A 10,954-nucleotide genomic window follows, 5' to 3' on the forward strand; every position below is an offset into this window, starting at 1 on the left:
ACACTGCCACAGCAGTGAGTAGATTATTTAGGTTGCAAAATGAGGCTGGAACTGGATAAGTTAGCATCATGCAAGTTTCTCTCATATGCTAGGACGGATTGTTTTGTTTGTTTTGTTTGCAGAGAGGTCTCCCCTAAATTGCCCAGGTTGGCCCTGACCTCCTGGGCTGAAGCGATCCTCCTGCCTCAGCCTCCCAATCAGCTGGGATTACAGGTGTGTGCTACTACACCTAGCTGGGACAGATTCTTTTAATTTTACTAATAGGAGACTAAATCCAGACTTTTTCTCCTTTAATGAATGAGATGAGCACTACTGACCCTGTCCCACCAGTCTTACTATTATACTGCTCCTCAACCTTGAATGAAATTCTACGTAGAGGGCTGGGAATACAGCTCAATTGATAGAGTGCTTGCCTTGCATGCACAAGGCCCTGGGTTCAATCCCCAGCACCACAAAAAAAAAAAAAAATAAAAAAAAAGAAATTCTACATAGAAGATAATATGTCACTTCTTAGCCTTTTGGTTAAGATCAATTATAATGTCTGTTTTTATCATTTTAATGTCTGAGATGTCCTCCATCTGAGGACAACATATTAAATGGATTTTTGGACATAGGAGATGAAATAGGAGCTTGCTTCATTCACTCTATGATATTATAGTACCTTTGGAATGGTGCACCCCAATCGAGGAAAAGAGAAAGGAGAATATACTGACCATCCAGTGCACGCCTATTTTACTCTGCATCTGACTTAAAGTCTGCCTTCGAGGGATCAGTGGTGGAGGACTGGCCTAGCGTGCTCAAGGCCCTGGGTTCCATTTCCAGCACCACCACCACCCCACACTAAAAAAACAAAAATCTGTTTCTAACAGTTTCCAATTCTCCTTTTAACAGCTCTTTGCTTTTGTAGGAAAACTAAGGATATTACCAGAGTCTTAGAAAAACAGGTGGGTTAGTATATTTTGGGTACTGTGAAATATGAATTTTCCTAAAAGTGACATTATTTAGCAATTGGAAATGTGTTAGCTCTAGCTTTTTTTATGGGTAATGTTTTAATGGTTAACAAATATGTAACTTAGAGTAGGAGTGTAGTTTAGTAACAGAGTGCATGCTTAGCCTGGGTGAGGCCCCAGGTTCAATCTCCAGCACCAAAATATATATGTAAAATAAATTGTGCATCTTTACCTGNATTTGTTTGTTTGTTTGTTTGTTTGTTTATTTATTTCAAATTAGTGAGATTCTGTCTCAAAAAATAAATAAATAAATAAAAGGCCTAAGGATGTGGCTCAGTGGGTTCAATCCTTGGTACCAAAAAAAAAAAAAAAGTCTATGGATTGACATTTGTTACTATATAGGGCAGACTTTCTGCATGTAAAATACGGTGTTGGGGGGAGCTTCAGTTTATATGTTCAGGCAATTCTACACATTTTGGAATAATGGAATATGCTTGAATGAGAGTTAGCCAGGTTAGCACTCCAAAATGAAAAGATACAGAAATGATCCCCTGTGCCAAGGCAGAGTCACTAAAACAGAGTCAGCTGAGATGGGATTTAGAAGCTGATAGATTTTTTTATTAATTTTTAATTTGTTTTAATTAGTTATACATGACAATAGAATGCATTTATGTACTTTGATATATCATACATAGATGGGATATAATTCCTCATTTTTCTGAGTGTACATGTTGTAGAATCATGTACACGTAGAATCGTGCAGTCACATATATACATAAAGTGATAAAGTCTGTTTCATTCTATCCTTCCTATCCCCACATCCTCTCCCCTCACCTCCCTTCACTTCCCTCTACCTAATCTAGGGTAACAGTATTCTAGAAGCTGATAGATATTTTTAATGTTTTTTCCCTTTCATTTTTCCAGTGCTGGGGATCAAACTCAGGGCCTCATGCATATTAGGCAAGTGCTCTATCACTGAGCTACACTCCCAGCCCTAGGATTAGAACTTTTTAAGGGCCTGATGAAATTTTAGGCTTTAGAAGCAGCTTATCTAATGAGGCTCTATTTCATTTCCACCTTTGCAAAAGACACTATTGAGGGCAATGGGGGGCGGGGGGGGCGGGGACCTGTAGCTCCAGAGAAACACTGGGAGGTAAAGCCATCCCTGTGAACTCCCTCTGTGACAAGTCAGAGTGCCAGGAAGGTGTTGGTGAGTGAATGAAAGCAGCCCGGAGGCCGACTTGACTCCCTGACCAGGTTTGTGGTGTGGAAAAGAGCCAGAGGTAGCCAACTGCGACTGTGAGTATGAAGGGTAATCTGGAAAGCAGAGAGTTGTGTTCCTTGTAGAAACAGCCTGCCAGCTCCTTGGGGAAAATGGGACTCAAGATGAAAAGACAGAGAAAATAGGAGTAGCAGGAGATGGAGACAAGCCCAGGAGAGGTGTCAGAGGAGAAATGAAAGGGGAATGACAGGAGAGGAAGAGGAGAAAGCATTACCACCCCATGGGGATTTCTGATGGGAGGGGAACTGAAAACCACAGAAATAGAAAGAGGAACCTGGGGACCAGAAAGCTGTATTTCCCAGGGTGCTCCCCAACTCCTCTCACCCCAAAGAAGCAAGTGTATTAGGGAAAGATGCAAAGGAAATGTCCTATTTGCATCTTAGACCCAGTTTTGAGACTATATAAAATGCCATCTCTTTCACAAACTGTTATCTAGGTTGAAATGGTAGGGGTGCCGTTCCCAGAGGGAAGAGTGGTCCGTTTACATTCAGGAAAGGAATGACGCTGCCATCCAACTTTGATGCTAATACTTGAAAAAGAAGGGGGACACATTAGGAACTGTCGCCTTTTATGTGGTGTTCAAGAGGGCGGGGAGAAGGGTGGGAAAGTAGGAGGAAAGCAACATCTAAATCGAGTCTTCCAAGAAGTTATTTTATCAAGCGTTTAATCAACTCTTGCTCAAGGCAAATCATAAAAATAAATTGTGCATCTTTACCTGCAGCAGGCAGCTTGCAAACTGCAGGTGCAATTTGAAGAAAGCCGTTGTCAAGTTCCCAGCTGCTATTCAAAAGATATTTACTAAGAGCTCAAACAAAGTTATGAGTCTTGCACTGTCTTGAGAACCAGACATAGATTACCACCACATTCAAATATCTAGAATGAGCTAGCATGAGAACTTTCACCAGACGAGACCCAGCACTTTTAAAAACAATGTTTTAAATTGTGGTAAAATGTGCACAACATAAAAGTTATTGTTTTAACTCTGTTTAAGGGCATGGTTCAGTGGCATCAGATATGTTCACATTGTTATGCAGCCATCGCCACCATCTAAGCTTCAGAACTTTTTTCATCTTCCAAGATTGAAACCCTCATACCTATTAACAGCAGCTCTCCATGTGCTTCTCCCAGTCTCTAGCAATTACCCTTCTACTTCCTGTCTACTTTCTTTTTCTATGAATTGACTACCCACCTCAAAAGTGGAATCATACAGTATTTGTTCTTTTGAAACTGGTTTAATTTAGCATAACATTCACCCATGTTGTAGCGTGTGTCAGAATTTCCTTTTCAAGGCTGAATGAGCCTGTACTTTTTAAGGGGAAGGCATGATATAAAAAAAAAATCTTTTTCTTTTAAAAAAAAAAAAACAACTTTATATCCATGTCACTTTTGACACACTGCCACAGCAGTGAGTAGATTATTTAGGTTGCAAAATGAGGCTGGAACTGGATAAGTTAGCATCATGCAAGTTTCTCTCATATGCTAGGACGGATTGTTTTGTTTGTTTTGTTTGCAGAGAGGTCTCCCCTAAATTGCCCAGGTTGGCCCTGACCTCCTGGGCTGAAGCGATCCTCCTGCCTCAGCCTCCCAATCAGCTGGGATTACAGGTGTGTGCTACTACACCTAGCTGGGACAGATTCTTTTAATTTTACTAATAGGAGACTAAATCCAGACTTTTTCTCCTTTAATGAATGAGATNCCCACCCCACCCCTCTGAGCTTCTCACTCTCAGCCCCACTGGGCCTGGCCACCTCACGTCTGGCTGGTCTTGTCCTAAAGCAACGCACTTCTTTCCTGAGTTTCTTACAGTTGAAATGGTATGGCAGTATGGTACACAGAGGAAGATGTCTGAAACATCTTCCAGGGCAGACAAGGTTTCAGACATCCTGAGCCATCTTGGTACCTCAAGACCGATGATTGATTTGCTTATTTGTTCAGAAAAGGATTCGCTCTCTGATAAGTGGATGCTGATCCATAATGCCCCCCCCATGAGAAAAATGGAATTTTGATTGGGCAAAGGGGAGGGAGGGAAAGGAAGGGCATAAGGGGGCAGGAAAGATGGTGGAACGAGATGGACATTATTGCCTAGGTACGTGTGTGACGGCACAGATGGTCGGACGCTACATCGTGTACAATCAGAGAAACAAAAAGTTGTGCTGCAATTGTGTGCAATGAATCAAAATGCATTCTGCTGGCATATATACCTAGTTAAAATAAAAAATATGTATATAAACATAGAAAGAAAAGGACTCAATCCCCAGTACAAAAAAAAGAAGGAAGAGGAAGAGGAAACTGTTGCCAAAAATATTAATGAAGGCTTAATGAAGGAAAAGGCCTCATCACTTTAAGAATATGGTGCATGTCAAGACTGTCTTGGCGCTTACTGCTATTTGTCTCCTCCCGCAGGATCCCTTCAACCTGAGTCCAAGCATATGCCTGAGGCCCATAACTGAAAAAAGAAAGAGGCAGGGGTGAGTGGGGCTGATGAAGTCCACTTGAAGGAAATACAGGTGAGATGATGACCAGCTCTGCCTGGGGGAACAGACAGGTGCAGAACCAAGTCCACCTTGGGGAGTGTAGACTAAGATCTTAGAAGCCTTCGCCAAGTGAGAAAGACTGGGCCTGGGAATGTGACTCAGCGTCAGAGTGCTCGCCGAGCATACATGAAGCTGGGGGTTCAATCCCCAGCAGCTCAAGAAATAAAAATTAAAATAAATAAGAGCTGGGCTTCGTAGCACCTACCATCTTGTAAAATTATAAAATCTGTTGGTAAAACGGGCATGGTGGTGCACGCCTGTAATCCCAGCAGCTCGGGAGGCTGAGGCAGAAGGATTGGGAGTTAAAAACCAGTCTCAGCAAAAGCAAGGTGCTAGGCAACTCAGTGAGATCCTATCTCTAAATAAAACACAAAAGAGGGCGGGGCATGTGGCTTAGTGGTCGAGTGCCCCTGAGTTCAATCCCTAGTACCAAAAAAAAAAAATTCTATTAATAAATCTGGCTTTACTACTCTGCTGCTCTTTGAGGGCAGGGACTGCCTATTACATAACTTAGGAAAGTTGAATGTACTACGCGGCTGTATTTATCCTTGCTGCTCTTATTTTTCAGAGACTGAGTTGACATCTTTTGTCCTGAATGACAAGTAGAAATGTATGGGAAAGCAACGGGTAAAGTGCTGCCCGGAAAGAGAAAACAGCACAGCAAAAACAAGAGCCGGGAATTCAGTGGGGGTTTACAGGGAATGTAAGAAGTTCATTCCTGGAGCTTGGGGTGACTACAGAAGAGGGAATAGAGCAATGCTATGGCCAAGAAACAGCATGGAGGGCCTTGTAGGCTCTGCTGAGAACTTGGACTTTATTCTGTAGGCAGCAGAAACTAATTTAAAGTAGAAAAATAATTAGACCAAATCTTGTTGCAAAAGAATCACTGGTAACAACAAGGAGACATAAAGAAAGGGCAGAGGCAACCATCGGTCCTTCAGTTGTTTGGTTTTGTGTCTTTTTTTGTGTGTGTGCTGGGTCCTTAAAAATGTCAGGCAAGTGCTTGACCACTGAGTTACGTTCCCAGGCCCCATCAGTCTTTTTATGTGTGGACAATAGAAAGAAAGATATTGAAGAGAAAATTCAGAGTCTCACTATTAGGATTAAGAGAATGGAAAGAGTTAAAGATAGTATCAAGTTTCTATTTTGGGACTTGATCATTGTGCACGAAACCAAGATGGGAGATAGAAGACACGGGTAGGGAGAAGCAGCGATTATGAATTCCATTTTGGATATTCTGAATTGGGGAATCTGTGCATTTCCAGTGAGAGTCATCGTGTATGCAGTTGGTAATAGAAGTTCCGGAATGAGGCCATTTGATTGGTGAGAAACCCAGAGAGGTCACACTGAGAGTGAAGAGTAGCAAGGGACTCAGGGCAACTGAGAGTCCCTCTCTCCTTTGTGAATGTTCATTGTCTTTTTCCCTTTTAGAAAAATTATCTAAAACCCAACAACAGGTCCTAGTAGATGGAAATGACACTGTTTTTTGTTTTACATAAAGCCTTCAGCTTCTGGCCCTGTAAGAGGTGAGCTTGCACTTTCAGATTCAGGATTACTTCTCTGGGAGTTGACAGATACATCGTTTTAGGCAATGCCAGCACTTTTGTAGAATCAGCTCAATCCAGGAGTTTCTCTACAGCCCTTGAAATGTCTGCACATGAATCTTCAGGTGCAGGAGCTCATCCCAACGCCAAGGGACATGCTTGAGTCAGAGCATCAAACAATAGAGCCTTCAAAATCCTTTTTATTGTCAACTGTGTTGAAATGTCTGCAGACTTTTTTTGGTACCCGGGATTGAACTCAGGGGCACTCAACCACTGAGCCACACCCCCAGCCCTATTTTGTATTTTATTTAGGGTCTCACTAATTGCTTAGCACCTCACAGAGGCTGGCTTTGAACTTGAGATCCTCCTGTCTTGGCCTCCAGAGCCTCTGAGATTACAGGCATGTGCCACCATGCCAGCTATCTGAAGACTTTGTGATGTGAAGGGTCAAGTTGTCTCTGTCAGTGACCAAAGGAGGAGCCACAGGCAGGGTGAGTGAGGTAGGGCCTAAAGGCACAGCACAGGCCTGGATTGTGACAAGTGGTAAAGGTCCTGTTGACAAAGGTTGAGGAAGCCATTTGTGAGTAAATCCTTGGTGAAGAAGATGAGAAGGTGAAGAATGTAAGAACTTACTGGAAAAAATAGTTATTAAGGGAGCCAACTCAACAGTTCCTCATGAATATCATCCCATTAAAACATCACTACAGCTGGCCATGATGGTGCATACCTGTAATCCCAGCAACTAGGGAGGCTAAGACAGGAAGATCGCAAGTTCAAATCCAGCCTCAGCAACTTAGTGAGGCCCAAGCAACTCAGGGAGATCCTGTCTCTAAATAAAATATAAAAAAGGGCTGAGGATATGGCTTAGTAGTTAAGCGCCCCTGGGTTCAATCCCTGGTACCAAAACAAATAAATAAAAAAACATCATTACAGGGGCTGGGGTTGTGGCTCAGTGGTAGAGCAGTTGCCTACCACTTGTGAGGCCCTGGGTTTGATCCTCAGCACTGTATAAAATAAACAAATAAAAAAGTATTGTGTCCATCTACAACTAAAAGAAAAAAACTTCATTACAGATAGGACATTAAAGGCAAGAGCTGAAGTACTTTGCTGGTGATATGGTCTTTCTCCCTTTTAGAAAAAAATGTCTAAAACTCAACAACAGGTCCTAATACATGGAAATGACACTTTTTTTTTTTTTTTTAATAAGGTTTCTTTAGCTTCTGGCCCTGTAAGAGGTGAGCTGGCATTTCTGGAGTCAGGAATACCTCTCTGCAAGTTGACAGATATGTCGTTTCAGGCAATGCCAGCAGTATCCTGGAGGATTATGGGAAAACAAACTAACCCTTTAGTGATGGGCAGGGTTCAAATGGACAGAGGGAGAGAAGGGGAGGTAGGCGACCACGGGCAGGAAGAATGGGGCAACCCCCAAGGGAGCTTGCATACAAATCAGAATGATAATTGGAATGGCAGAGTGGACATCTTAGCAAATAGACCTTCTTCTAAAACAAAAATTAGGTATTTCATTTTATTACCATATTAGTTCATGACTACTCTCCTCTTCTTGTTGTTCCCCCCAAAAGCCTTGGAGTCGACCATTCTTGTCTCCCAGGCCTTGTCAACCGTACCTTTAGAACATACCTAGGATCTCTGTCCTGCTCAGCCCGCCCGTGCTTGTGCCTGGTCCAAGTCACTGTAATTTCTGGCGTGGATTATAACATTGGCCTCCTCGCAGGTCTCCTTGTTTCATTCTTGCCCTGACACGCCTGTTTTCAATGACAACGTGACAACCAGAGGAATCCCCCGAAATGTACTCTGTTAAAACCCTTCTATGACTTATTCTGTGCCTTATTGTTAAGTGAAAGTCAAAGAATCCACCGTGGCCTCTGAGGTGCTGACACATGCTCCATTCTGTCCTCTGCTTTCTCTTCTGAACTCTCCTCCTCACACCACTCTGGCCAGACTGGCCTCTCGTAGTCACCCCCCGCTGCTGGGCTTTGGCTGTGCTCTACCTGAATGTTCTTCACCCAGACAGTTGCAAGGTACACTGCTCAAGTGCCATCTTTTTAATGAGGCCTACCTTGGCCTTCCTATTTAAAACTCTACCTGTCAAGTCAGGCATAGTGGCACATACCTGTATTTCCAGCCCCACAGGAGAGCAAGGCAAGGGATTGCAAGTTCCAGATCAGCCTGGGCAGCTTAGCAAGACCCTGTCTGTCTCCAGATAAAAAATAAAAAGGAAGGGCTGGGGATACAGCTCAGTTGGTAGAGTGCTTGCCTCGCATGCACAAGGCCCTGGGTTCAATTCCCAACACCAAAAAATAAAATAAAATAGAAAATAAAAAGGAGTGGGGGGTGTAACTCCATGGTAGAGTGCCCTGGATTCATTCCCCAGTACCACAAAACAAGCGCACGTAACAAAAACATTGTGTCCATCCCTGTCTGCCACTTGTACCACACCAATACCCACCTCTTCAAAGGGGAAATGTCTCTAGCCCTTCTATAAAACATTGCTCAAATACTCTTATAACAGGCTGGATGCAGAGGCACACGCCAATAATCCCAGTGGCTCAGAAGGATTGGGAGTTCAAAGCCAGCCTCAGTAACTTAGCTAAGTCCTAAGCCATTCAGTGAGACCTTGTCTCTAAATAGAACACAAAAGAGGGCTGGGGATGTGGCTCAGTGGTTTTATACCAATCCCTGGTACAAAAACAAAAACAACTCTCATATCAGCCAGCTAAAGCAGACCTCCTTCCTTCTAGAAAGTTCCAGTGTCTTGACTTGGAACCCAGTTCCATGAGTCCACATGCTTAGACTCATTGCATTTTACAGCAAAATGCTGCCCATGGATCTATTTAAAAAGATTCTTTGTTTGTTTGTTTGTTTGTTTGTTTTGATGTTGCTGGAGATTGAACTCAGGACCTCTTGCATGCTAGACAAGTGCTCTACCACAGCCCCTGTATCGATTGAAACAGAATAAACAGAAACATAGGAGAACATTTCTCAAGAAAAAAAAATTTAGTATATATACTCATGTCTTAATACTTAAGAAGAAGCCACTTTTATTACTGCATGGTTTAAACCAAGTCTTATAGCTATTATTCATAATTTGACTTTTCAGGAAATGAAAATATCTGTGATATGTAAACCGACTTGAATTGTTCTTGCCTAGTATAATCTTATGGGCTGCCTCTCCCCCATAGACATAACGACACCTTTTAAAATTATGTAAGGTAGGAGTTCTTTTATTTTGTCTTAAACGTTCCTCCTTCAAACATCATTGTTTTAATTCTCTACACGGTTTGAAATGAACAAGATCAAAGAAATAAACCTAGAAAATCTTTCAACTTCTCATCATACTGCTAAAGGTCTGGAGACACTGCCATTTTTGGTGATTTGCCTGAAGTCGCTCAGCTGGCTGACCCTAGGCTGATCCTGGAAGTCAGGCCTCCTGAGGGGAACAGAGTCAAGTCTCTCTGATCCCAGACTGTCTTCAAAATGGTTTGGGGTCAGTGCGCAGTTAGCCAGGTTGTATTTATTTATTAGCTGGTACTGGCTAATAAAGTTGGGGGAAAGGAGGCCAAGCCACTATTACGCTAGCTTTCTTACATATGTAATGAGATTTCATTTGAAAATATGCAGAACCCTTTTCCATAAAGTTTGACTACATACTCCGGCAATTCACCCTCTGGCATTAGCTAATTTATTACAAAGTATTAACGACCTCTCTGTTCCTATGTGCTCATATGTGGTTATTTCTTAGGATCTAATGAGGAAGTGTTGGGTTTTGTATTCTCGAAATGGTCTAAGAGTAGATTTTAAGTGTCTCACCACCAGAAATGAGTCTGGGAGGTAATGCATATGTTAATTAGCTCAATGCAGTCATTTCACAATGTATGCATATTTGAAAACGTTGTACAGCATAAATATATATAATTTTTATTTGCCAATTTAAAAACTTAGTTAAATTAAAAATAGGCTAAATGTTCACCACTTAAAGAAACAATGGAGACCTTGTCAAGTGAAGTTAATAGAATGAAATAGTATCACCATGGTAACTAAGTTGGGACCCCCTCAGACACTGTTGGTTTGGGGACTTCTGACAAGATTCAATCAACCTCCCTGCTTATCACCAAGATATTCCCAATGTCAGGTTGCTAGTGACACTTAGTCCCATTTTTTAACCCCTTCTACTTCTAGTCCTCAATTGTCACAAACCTGAAGACATTTTTTAGCTATGTTTTTTTGTTAATGTACAGACTTATTTCAGGTAAAGAATTTCATTAACCTAAAGACTTATTTCACGTCGTCCATATGGGGTAACCCAAGACTGAAAATATATGGTTATTGTTCATCTGTCATCTGTGCTAGGAGTTCATTTGTAGAGTAATTGCAGAGATTTTGCAACTGTTTATACAACATTTGAAATCCTAGACTTCTACTCCCGTGAGACTGTCAAAGTGAGACTGTTTATGTCTCTCATCAGTTGAATGAGAGTCACTTTATTATCTTAAATGGCCCTTCCATCTTGCCTTATTTCCTGATAACCAGCCTTCACCAAGAGATTGGAAGAGTCATTAACAAGCGGGGGGACTAGGGATCTTTAAGGTAATTATTGTAAAGTATAGAGATTTTTGTAGGCAGTTT

The 10,954-nt window shown here is 42.0% G+C and overlaps 1 pseudogene; it reads left to right on the forward strand.

The window, feature by feature from the left end:
* The first annotated feature begins 502 nt into the window (after window positions 1-502).
* Window positions 503-682, forward strand: LOC125619849 (annotated as a pseudogene).
* Window positions 683-10,954: the final 10,272 nt, after the last annotated feature.

The sequence above is a fragment of the Marmota marmota genome, unplaced genomic scaffold (assembly GCF_001458135.2).
Source record: "Marmota marmota marmota unplaced genomic scaffold, marMar, whole genome shotgun sequence".
In the NCBI taxonomy this organism is placed as follows: domain Eukaryota; kingdom Metazoa; phylum Chordata; class Mammalia; order Rodentia; family Sciuridae; genus Marmota; species Marmota marmota.